Source organism: Numenius arquata, chromosome 6 (genome assembly GCF_964106895.1).
Source record: "Numenius arquata chromosome 6, bNumArq3.hap1.1, whole genome shotgun sequence".
In the NCBI taxonomy this organism is placed as follows: Eukaryota; Metazoa; Chordata; class Aves; order Charadriiformes; family Scolopacidae; genus Numenius; species Numenius arquata.
In genome coordinates this window covers 18,581,710-18,594,695 of record NC_133581.1, presented here as the reverse complement: position 1 = coordinate 18,594,695, position 12,986 = coordinate 18,581,710, and positions in this window count along the sequence as shown.

Genomic DNA, 12,986 nt, shown 5'->3' with positions numbered 1-12,986 from the left:
GGCTGAGTCAAAGCGTGAGATTCCAATATCTCTGGTATGTAGCCGTGAAATACTCAACATTAAGATTCATAACCAAATCCTTTACCTTGGAGCTCCTTGAATTCCCAGTCACGCTCATCCATTGCTCAGCTCAGTATTTAATGCAACTCACCACGTCCTATAAACATAAATCCAAACCAAGAATGCCCACATACCCAGGCTTAACTCCTCAGATAGCAAGTGACAAGTCGCTTAAATGCTTCTTAGGGAAATGACCCCATAAATGAAGAATTTCTTCATTTTTCCTCCAATGATCAAGCTCTGGATGCTCAACATGAGATAATTTGATTTCTAGGACAGGCAGCTCCACTAATAGACCTGAAAATTACTTTTGTCATGCTGCTTTTATTGATCTTGCTGTCAGACAGGAGGAAAGAAAAAGTAATTCCCTGCATGCAGCATATTATTTCCTATATAGGATCTTGTAGGGCTACAGCAGCGTGGTTAAGTATTATAATTAAAAGACAAAGCCCAAGCCAAGTCCTGTGTATATGTACTTTCGAATGTTAGTTACACCCACACTGGAAAGACTAAAATTATTTTAAGTTTTGGACAGAACCCAGCATTCATCTGAGCTTCTGGTTAGGCTCATCTCTGTTATCCTAATAGTTATTTAATAAACAGTATGTGGAGTTTACATGCAGATAATTTTAAAAGAATTTATATTTAAGTATTTCCTGAGGCCCTAAGTAACACAAGGGCTCTATGTTGTAGATGAACAAATAGAGGCAAAGAACTCTTGACAGTTTACACTCTGGAGACTGAAATCATGGGCTAAGATTTGGGGAGGAATCATCATCACTTTCACTGTGGACAGAGAACTACACGCAGAAATTGAAGTTTACCAAGGTCTCTAAAGAAATCCAAGAACCAAGCTCACATCCCCAGCCTCTGCACAGTCTCTGAACCTTGAGACCATCTTCCTTTACTACAAGGTGTCAATCACAATATTTTTAAAAACATATTTCTCAAACAACAAAACATCACGAGACTCCAGAGTTGGCAATTTGAAATTTATCTTTTCAATGGTTTTCAAATGCAGCTGAGATTACGTAGCTAACACGGCGGCTTAAAATTAATGGTCTCATTCCAGATGCTAGAGCAGAGGTGCACCCATCGCAGAGCTAAAGTTAAGTCAGAAATGTGTTGGCAACCTGAACAGAAAGGTGATGGACTAAATGGGGAAGAGACTTGGATTACAATTAACCACTTAATGAAACACTGAAAAAACCCACAATGACAGAAATTAAAACATTTAATAAACTGAGCATTCTTAGCAATAAACACACACATGTGCACACACAAACTCTTTAAAGAACTAGCACTTCCAATAACAATGCCACAATTTTGTCCCTGCTGTAACAATGAAATCTGGAGTGCTGAATTTGGACTAATACTGCTTTTGCTTACTAAAGCATCAAATGACAATTTCTTTTTTGCTCACAAATGGTGAAAGAACTATTCTGTGACTCCACAAAATAATTGTAAGACAGAGTTTGATCCTTTTCTGAAAAGCTGAGATGCAATTGCCTGTGGTGTCAAAGGACTGAATGTGCTTACCCAGACTATCTTTGCTAGTCCCGGTTCCAGTGCACTTTGGAGCGGGTCAGAGGAATAGGTTTTTTCTCAAAGCTTCATTTTTGTAAAGCTTTGTGAGAACAGAATTTCTCAAAGTACAAAAAAAGGCAAAGAACAATACGAAAGGAACAGGTAGACAGCTATGTTTATCTGTATGTTGCAAGTACAACCTACTTTTTCACTGCAGTCCTGTTAGATCTTGTTTCCCCTCACTTTTTTCTGACTAGTTCCATATAACAAGAAGTCAGTTTTCTACTTCATCATTTCAGCATATCTGTTAGAAATGAGAAATCAAGTTAGATCCTGGCAGTCACCAGCATGTTCAACAAGTGACTGGAAATATTTTGGAAGTACCGTGATTATTTGAAATTGAATTCCAGACAGATAAGGGCAATATATTTAATTCAAGGAAAAATCACTTCCTATGCTTGTCTTAGAATTTGAGTTCATCTACAGGATGCGGACAGCTTTTGGTAGTAAAGAATTGACACTTCAGAATTTAAAACCCGATAACTGTTTTTAACAGATAAGAATATTCATTTAAGTGGAAGCTTTCATTTTTCTTTCCTACCTTTGTCATTTGTTTCTTGGTCCTCTTATTCAGCTGTTCTGCACTGACCTCTCTTTTTCAACAGCGCTATGTAGGGGAAGTGGCCCAATCTCTAAAAATCATCTTTTGCTACTATGGATCACTCTGCAGGTTTTTGCTTTTGTTTGCATCTAGAAATGCAAATATACAAGAAAAATAAACTTTTGAAAGTTCTGAACAGCCACAGCCCATATTCAGAATTACTTAGTTAAGCATGTAAGTTTAGGCATCAAGCAGGAAAATTTCACTTTCCTAGGTATTTTGAAGTCATTAATGGGACCAAGTATCAAGTGGAAGTCTTAATCAGAACAAAGTCTAATAAAGCAAATCCTTATTGTGATCCTTTTCAAAAGAACATTTGGAAAGGTTGAGAGGGAAAAAAATTGGAGAAAGTTACCTCCAGAGAAAACTGTTGTTTTAATCTTGTGGATCAAAGAACTCCAACCTACCATTTCACAGAAGATACCATTTGATAAAGCAAATGAATTTCTTTGTAAAAGTTGTCTGAAGTACTACTATTAAAAATAGTGCAATAAGCATAATAGTGCACATTCACAGAAATGGCTGTTTTTCTTTAAATAAACCTTATTAATTTTTAATTGCTCTCCCTCATTAAAAATGAAGAAAGACCTTATGAGTAAGCAGATCTATCTTAGAGTGGAAATAAAACACACGCTCTTCGTTGGACAATCATCTTTAGGCAAATACTCAGATAAGTGTTTTAGATTAGAACAGCTTACAAGTGTGTGCCACAGAGTTCCATTGAAACTAATGAATGGGAACTCTTCTGCATCCACTTGTTAGATCATCAAAAATAGCAGCACACATATTACTGATTCAAACATTTGGTTTGTTTCCCATATTTTACATGGCAAGAATGGTCATCAGCGCTTCTCCTCTCCACTTGATCTTCATGAAACGCCATTCTCGTTTACCTATGATTGAGGAAGCCACGCTATGTTATTGTAGGACAAACAACACTGAAGTCCTTGAATACTCATCAGGCTTCTTGTGGCTTCAGCTACATACACAACCTCTATCATTACGCCATTTTATGAAGCACATTTTCCAACGTTCAGGCAGTTATACTTGCTTTGAACTAGCTCCTCAGCTGAATACTGCCTTCCTGGTTCAATACAGCCAGAGCAGTGCTGACTTGGCCATATTACACAGCATTGAAACCTGGGGAAAACTCTTGCTCTTCTCTTCACTCACTCTGCTTTGAAGTGTTAAACACTCAAGCACTTGGTACCTGGCAAAACACATGGTAAATCAGCTGAAGGGCTGCAGGCTATTTCCCTTGCTAGTGAGACCTAAGGATACACCTGATGCTCCACCTCCTGCATCACCGGGATTCTTCACAACAATGAGGACAATATGCTCCAGGTGCTGTGCTTTCCTCAGTGCTCTGCATCTTGCTCTCACTAGGCAGAGGGGTTACTGTCACACTCATCAGTTCTCTCTCCTCTGGGCATCCACTCCTCATCTCAAAAGAAGAGGCAGGTTTTCAGTAAAAAGTTTGCTTTTCCTCTTACCTGCCCACTTATTTAATCCACCTACTGCTCTCATTCATCCTCTAAACATTTTGGAAGGTAACTAATTACCCCAGCTTCAGTTAGCTTGGTTGGTGCACAACACTTTAAACTATTTTAAACTGCACTGAGAAACGCTGAGGCAATCAAAGCAGCAGTAATTTTTGAAAAATCAGGCCTATACAAACTTATTCACTCCTGACTATTCTTGTGCATGGCTGTACTCTTACAATCACCCCATGATCTCACTGATCACATTGTACCTTATTTTCCCAGCATTTAAATGGTTAATATTTTGAGTACTCCCTGTGTAGTACTTGTAGTACAAGTGTTGTGTTTTCCTCAGGAGAATAAGTTGAGTGCTGTAGACTAACTCATGCCAATAAACAACTCTCGTGCTGGGTCCAGTGTGGTATTCTTCAGCAAACGTTGTTTTAGTTACTGATTCAGTTAAGTGTCTTTATGGTACTTGCCTTGTAAATGGATTCTTGTAAAGGATTACTTTGCCTGTTTGTACTGCAAAAATTACACACACTACAAATAAACATCTAACCAGCATTAATTTCTAAAAGATAACAGGGCTAAAAGTCACTGGCCTCTCTAGGAACTCTTCCAAAAAAGAGGAACTACACTGAAAATTAAGACTTGAATTGTTTATTAAAGATTATTAGAAACAAAAGGAAGCTACTATCTTTTTTTTTTTTCAGAATACAAAACAGTTTTCTATTGAGGCACACTGGAGAGCTGTAGTTAGTTGATCTGTTTATTCATCACCTGGGAATTGTCCCAAATTATCCTCAATTTATCCAGTGTGTAAAATTGACACAACAATTGAATTAGAGAGAACGTAAAGGTATCAATTCAGACTTGGATTTGGAATGTATTTTTCTTGTGCCACTATTTGACAAAATTATACAAAATTTAACAAATTTAAGAGTCTTGCATTTTAATGAGGCTTTGCACTACAAATTTTTCTTCTATTTATTTAGAATAGATTGCAATGTGGCATTTATTCTAGCTCTTAAAATAAAACAACCACCAAAACAAAAATCACATTGTAGATTCGTTAAAAAAAAAAAGAAAAAAAAAGAAAAAAAAGAAAGAGCATGAGTATGCGCAAGAAGCTTGATCCTGTATAGCCAAGACTGTTTATTCTCTATTGTGATTTATCATATAACTAATTAATTGTCAAAGGCCTATTTCAGGAAGCTTTCTTGTTGAGTTCAGCCCACATGCAGACTACATTTGGGATTTTCGGAGGCTCAAGGGAATTAAAACAATCAATAGCCATACAAAATATAAAGAAAATTAATTTACTAACCTGCTACTTAGTAGTTGAACTCCTAGACAGTGGGAACTTTTTTCCCCTACAGGTTTTCATTTTTTCCATGATGATTTCAACCTGAAGCTCATTATATCTCTTGGTCTAGTACAGTTTTGTTTGTTTATAGCAAAGCACTGTACTTGCATTTGTAGGTATGGAAGCTTTGCATGGAAATAACCATAGTCTGTGACATTTTTGGGTGGCAGCAGTAAATCCTGAATGTTCTCATGGCAAACAGTTCACAGCCTCAGCCTTCAAACCAGCCAGAGAACATCTACTCTGGATATGGATTCTTTATACTGTCAGTATTTACGAAGAATCAAGCAGCTTTTGCAAAAGGGGAAAACAGAGCTTCACAGCTCTTTCCAGTAATGAAACACGGTACTACTCTTTGCCTTCTATAGTGGGAGAAAAATATTTTTTTTATTTTAAGTGTCCACAGATCCTGCCCACAAATTTGTAACAAGAATAAATAAGTAAATCTGAACACCGAACCCTCAAATCAGTGTGCACTATAAAAAAACCCCACCCTTAAACTGGGCAAAATAATGCAGCATCGAGGGAGCTAAAACTATTTGCAAATTTGGGTTATATTAAGTTACTATTTTTGGCCAAACAAAGGAAGGAAAATTATAAATAGAAGCAAAATCAACTGCCCAGCACATAACACCATGGTAATCTTCTTACATAGAAAACTGGCTTCACTGAGAGGGGCCCGGCTACCAGTCCCTGATCAACAACTAGCTTGTCCTCAGGAGGCGAGAAGGTAGAGTCTCTCGTTAATGCCAAAGAAACCTCAGCTGTTCAAGCTAATGCCACAGGTCCTTCACACTGTGAATATTCCAGAGGACTTACCTCAGGGAATGATCCTGCCCTGAGGATCAGGAGTGCAAAATATTGCACTCTTATTCTGCTCGTACAACTAGGAATTCCTTAAGTGACTGACATAAGGGGTGGATGCGAGTAGTGAATATTCAGGTTAGTTTTAATATGTTACACAGGGCATTTAAAAAAACCCCAAAAAAGCAACTTGTAAGAGTGAATAATAGAAGCAAGGACTTTGTACAGGTATGGCATCACGTTAAACTTAGTGTGGTAGAGAACAAGTTGAAAATAATGAAGAGAGATTAATTTCCAGCAGCATTTAAAATACAATACTACAGCTAATCTTATTCCTATTTAGGATTGTTTTATCTGTGAATTTTCTTGAAAAAAAAAAAAAGATTTAGAGGTGACACCATGTTTAAGATGTATCAGGAGCCTGATGGTGAGTGGCACTTATATACCCCATGATCACACAAATGGCAGCAAACAACTCTAGGTATCTACTTCCCTGCAGGATGTGAAGCAGCTGTAGACCTTTCTATAAGAACTGCTCTCAGGAAAGTATGAGCTATTGGTAGGAATATTATGCGCCTAAATATGAAAACTCACATTCTAATTTAAAAAAACAAAACTAAATAAACTCTTCTGGCTAGAAAAAAAAAAAACAACTTGGAAAAGTTGCTTTTATTCTGATAATGGTTATATAGAGAAAAATTCCTTTTACTTCAAAAGTAATTCTCACCTTCAGCACACGTATTACATTTTTGCTAACTGGTGATAACACAAGGCTAAAGATAATGCTTTGTATTGTACATGTCTTAAAGAGAAATCCTATTCTTTTGTTGAAGATTTTCTGAAAAAAAAATTTCTCAAAGTTGAATGTTTTCTTTTCATAACAGCATAAGTTCCACTGTTTCACTCCATGGCATTAGTTAAGAAAACAACCCTGACTCGTAAGCACAATGGACAATTTTCAGTGTGCTAAAACTGTAAAAGTTTCAAAGTTGCACACAATTGTGATTGACAGAGCTAAAATCATGCTGAGGATATAATGAGAATTGATAACTAAATTAATGAACATTGTGTTTGCTTTCATAATTTTTAGAATAAATAGCCTATGAGACAAGTTTGTAAAACACAGTAAAGAAAAATACCTTCCTTTACAGGAATTAGTTGATAGAGAGTTTGTAGGAAATAGTTTGCAGGGCCTCCTTGGTAGGAGCCTGATGCCCTTGTACAGTCCCAAGTGCTTCTCAGCCTGTCTGTGGCTCCTCAGTAGGCACCTGGGCAGCCACATGCAGGCACACTTTGTCTGCCCACTTGATGCCACAAGTGGATCTATCAGAACCCCCTATGTAGGGTACAATTCCCAGACTCTAATTTCCCCTCCTATATGGAATTATTCCCAATTCTCTCTTTTTCTCATGGTTGTAAGTAGTCTGTCTCAGAACGCTTTCCCCAGGCTATATTTGTCTTCTGTGATAAGAAGGCAATGTGAGCTAGTGGAAACTTTCGGCATGTCTGCATTTTAGCAGCCCAAATGTGAAGGGGGATGTCATGCGCTGAGGCTCAGTCGTGGAAGTTTTCACGTACCATCATCTGCTGTCTGTTTTTCATCTACAGCATAACAGCAATGCAGTGGAGACAAGAACAACCGCATCCAGCTGGAGAGCACTGACAAGTGATGATTTTCTCACGTGTGCCAGGGATACATCCTCAGCACATGCTCAATGTAACTGGGCAGAAAAAATAAGAGTGCTTTATACATATACTGCCAATCCTGAAACTGGCCAGGGCTTCTTTAACAAATACTAAACTGCCTCCTCTTTCCGTTAGGGTATCACCACATCATAAAAGAGCACTAGCCATTTTCCCATTTACTTGTATTTTGGGCCACAAAGGCTCAAGATACAGTAAGATAAGGAATGGATCATGCTAGAATTAGGTAAAAATTACACACTGTTCCACTATTGGGAACACAGCTGACTATACCAGTCATTGTCCCACGATTAAGAGACTACATCAATAATAAAGAAAGAATAACAGATTTAATGCTCGGCTGTGATCTGCTTTCTAGGAAAATGGTGACATGCCTTGTATAAAAGTCACTTGCCTTGTCCTAGTATAAAGAAGGGTAAGCATTTTTTCCCTTTGTGTGTGTTTATAAATCTAGCCACTTCTCTCCATCCATTTACTATGATATTTTAAACATATCTGTTCATGTACACAGAGGTTTAAATATACCATTAGAAAAGGCAGAACAGGCTAGTTTTATCATTGAGAAGGTATGTAATTCATGAAGCACTTCAATGACACAAGAGAAAAAAAAGTCTCTGCATCTATACCTCTGGCTAGAGGTATAGAAATGTGAATATTGACACAGTTTTTTAAAAAACCAAGCAACCAACCAACCACAGCTTTCCTGCAGCAGTATAACATAGGATAAATCACTACAAGTAGGCCAGGATAACTCAAATAACTTTTCCCTGTGAACAATCCAACCAAAAATATGCTCACCCACTCTATTTTAATGTCCTATAAGTGTTAACACAAATTTGTTGCAATTAAATTCTCTGCTCCAAGAAGAAAAGAACATTATAAACTACATTGAACCCACCTGTTAACTCTGAAATCACTGTTGAGAAATTTTTATGTTGGTTGGAGAATAAACTTGTTTCTGTTGTCCTTCTCTCAATCTGGACTTTGTGTCTTGATAAATTGCACGATTTGTAGAGCACAGCATGCCACTTCCACTGACTTCTTTATAGCAACACTGCTTTATTTGAAGACAGAAAATTAGCACATATTCACATGTATGAGATATGTAACGGGGAAGCTGCCTTCCCCTGTGTGAAGAAAAAGCAACCTGGAGTCAGGAGCACAATGAACACACCTCAGTTATCTCAGTTCCTTCTATTCTCTTAGCCAACTACAATCTCTGCATGAATAGCTTGATTATAAGTGACTGCTCTGAACTGGAATTCTCTCACCCAGTTTGAATAACTCTTCAGTTTTTGATTTCTGCTGTGGATGTCACTCCTTTGCACTAAGATGCCCGATATTCACTAAGGAACAGTATGCAATTTCTTCTGTCCTAACAGGTTGATGCTTCACATTCAAGATCTGCTTCATCACAATTCTTTGTGAATAATCAAAATAGAAACATGCATCTCTCCTCCTCTCTCTTTCTGTCAGTCCTTCCTTGCTGTTGGAATTGCTGCTGATCCAAAAAACGTTCATCGGCCTCTCTCCTCTGAAAATTTCAGGTTTTATGCTGGGAGGGGGAATGAGGATAACAAAAAAAACATAGTCAATTATAATTTTTCAAGTAACAATGTTTCAAAGGATAACCCTGAAAAGCTATTTCACACTGTCAAGGAAATACTTATCACAAGATTTTAATCAAAGTTTAATTTTGTGCCTAGTGTTTCCAATCGAATGTTTTCTATCTAATCTTATTTAGATTCTCTCTGTTAAGTGGTATTAAGGCTCAAAAGTCTCAGGCTGTGGCCAGTGTGAACATGGGGTCTCAGTCCCCCTCTTGCTAAAGCATCCAGAACTGCTTAGGTGAAAGAGAGAGGGAAGAGAACAAAAACTCAGAGAAAAATAGTTTGGAACTTTTTTTTTTGGGGGCAAGAAGGGGATGGGGTACCTTTACATAAGTAATAACGTTAGCAACCTTCCCTCTCACTTCCATGTTGTTTAGAAAAATCCCTGCCCTCAAAAAAACCTGATTTTTATCTTATTCAGTTTACGTTGGGAGGCTCTCAGTCTCTCCCAAACTTTCTGTTAAGCACCATATAACAAACTCTGTTATAGTTACTGAAGACTAATGAGTTCTACTGATGTCTGGAAGAGAAATGGTGAGAAAAGATAAGAGGAGGACAAGCCAAGAAAATGTGCAGTGGGGGCTGGTGGGAGGAATAACCTTTAAAGATTATCTGAGAAAATGAAGAGGAACTGAAATTCAATATGAATACTAGAACCTCAGCATTAACAATAACAACTTTCCATAATAAGCATCTCCAGGGCCAAGGCATCCTTTGCCTTCAGATTTTGACTTCAGCCCAAGTAGTATTAGTGAACTCAACCTATGTCAATGGGATTGGCTCATATGCTTAAATTTAAGCATGTACTTAAGTGCTTTGCTGGATCAGAGCCTTGCTTGCTCTAGTCTATGGTTACCTTATAAGTGGGAAATTATCTATCAAGCACAATTATCTTTCAAATGTGCAAGGGATATTCATTGCTAATCATGCAGCAGGTTTTGCGATACTGGATGAAGCAGCTATCTGCACTACATCAGACTCCACATTTTTTCCACGTAGACAAACAGTCTGACGTGAACACCAGCCATTCAGATCTCAGTATCCAAGAGCTGCCAGTCTACATTGTACTTGTTCAAAATTAATTCCTTAGAACTTCCTTCCAGCGGTTGTCATACTAATAGTTTACACTTTCATTGGGCATTATCATACACACGCAGCATCATAGTCCAGAGAACTTCCTCTTACCTGTAATCCATGATTCTCTTAAAGCTAAACAGACTTCACATTTCAAAGTCCCTTTATAGAGAACAGAAATCTTATTGATTGCTTTTCCTGCATCTGTCTCCTCTTCCTCTTTCATTAGATGCTTTCAGTGAAGATCAAAAATAGCCCAGGTTACCTTGTTGTAAATATAGATAGACCCTGAGCCCCACTAAAGTGCAGTACCATTATCTGTTTCCTCCAACAATGCAGATCTAGTAACAGAGGAACAACCATTCCAGCAGAGGTCCCCAGTATTCACCCAGTGGTAAGCTTTTTGCTGCCTTCCTTAAGAAGAAGGAAAGAAAGCATATTAGTCTATCTGCATGGAAATTGTTTGCATGACTTGTAAGCAGATGACCTGGAGTGTCCTCAGATTTCAAGTCTTCAAGAAGGGAATTTTGGAATCTGCTTCAGAAATTTCTGAAGGTCAGAAAAAACAGAAAATCCCTGAGAACAATGGCAAAAGATAAAATGGGCAAATGGGCAGAAAAACACTGGAGAACAAACTCAGTATCAGGATCAAACACTTATTAGCTTATCAGAGAATCACAGAATATTTTTGGTTGGATGGGACCTTTGAGATCATCGAGTCCAACCACCACCACCAACAACAAAAAAACCCCAAAAAACAACACACCCAAAAAATCCCAGAACACCAACACCAAAACCAAACCAAAACAAACACCCACGACCACACCCCACCCCACCCACAAACAGACACAAACCAACAATCTCGGGCACTAGAGCATGCCCTGAAGTGCCATGCCTACACATTTCTTAAATACCTCCAGGGATGGTGACTCCACCACCTCCCTGGGCAGGCTGTTCCAGTGCCTGACCACTCTCTCATTAAAGTAATTCTTCCTAATATCTAATCTAAACCTCCCCTGCCGCAACTTCAGACCATTTCCTCTGGTCCTGCCATTATTCACTTGGGAGAAGAGAAGTGAATCCCTTATTATCATAAATTGATAATAAAGGATTTTAGACTCATCTGATTTGTAATCCTAAGGGTCACCTCCTTACAAGTAAGAGGCTGGCTTCTCTACACTAGACCTAGTCCTTAGATGGTGTAAAGTTCAGATCCCAGGTGGACGTTTCTTTGGTGAAAGGTGGCTAAAATTCCACAGCAGCTACTCTGAGTCTGACCCTGCTTTATCAAAGTCAACATACAGCTAAGGCATACAGAAAACATGTATCAGCTATTGCGTACCAAGCTCCTTACAACCAGACATACATCCTTTGACATGAAACCATGGTTTTCAGTCCTGTTTTTAAGGCAAGAGGGTTTATAACAACTTATTGATTTATATTCAATATTTGTGAAGTGCTGAGGTTATTTGTATGTGTGCTACTCAAATTGATTAAAAATGTTATCAGTGTGTCTACTCATATACACCTCTCCTTTATATATATAAAAGTGTTTATAAATAGAGCATTTTTTAAAAATCACAACTTCTTTGAAATGTACTTAACATTTTTAAAAGATGCCATGGTCATATGATAAATAATGGCTAAATTGAGTTCTTAAAGTGGTAGAATAGCACCAGTAAATAGATCAAAGACTTCCCAATGCTAATATCCATGAGTAACAAACAACAGTATTTCCTACCCTGCAATGTATGTCACGGTTCTGACGCACAAGGCTTCACATTTTTTTGCCTGCACACAGGCACGCACAGGCTCACAGAGCAGATGTGAAATTCTCAAGTCTCTAATGTAATTCATGCTCCAGTTCAGCAACTGTGAGGGTATGCTGAAGACAACGCTGTGAGTAACACGGCCAACAAATTCCTGAGAGAATAAGAATGACTGTTAACAGTTCTGAGAAACTCTTCCTCTGGGTTATTATCCCATAGAGAGAGACAGTGGGTTTTAGTGGTCTTAACCAAACAAACAGTTCTGAGAAACTAGACATATTCCCTCTGAGATTACAGCAAATGAAAAACAAAAAACCATCTAATGTTAAAAGTTGTTTGAAACATTCATGATACTGTCAGTGAAGTATGTGCATCAGGTCAGAGTTTCCATACTCCCAAAGGAAACTAGACGTTGGCTGAAAAAAAGAGAAAGTCCCATTTACCCTACTGTTATCTTTTCACAGCTGGCTTGACTGAACAGGGGTGAGGCATGGGCACATGTAGTGACTACTACAGCCACCAGAAAACAATGTAGTAGCAACTCAAATGGGCGCCTGTTGAAATTATTTACATCTGGGACACTCTGCTTACACACACCAAAGTAACTGAGAGGGAAGTTGCTTGAAAACTGTGTTTTCTCATAGCTTTCTCCGACTCCTTGACCACTAGCTGGCAAATGAAAGATGTGATCCAGTCTCAGGGCACTGAAATCCAGAAATACTGAAAATAAACTACCTGATGAATGGCCTAAAATAATTTTAAGATTTCAGAAGTGTCAACCTTCTTTTTTCTAACATCACCTCCTTACATTGCCTAAAGTAACTCTGCCATCCTAACACAGGTTAAATACTCAAAGTAACACTTTCTTATATACATGAAGTAATGCACAGTAACTATTTCCTCAACTGCCTCTCATGTCTTTTAAGC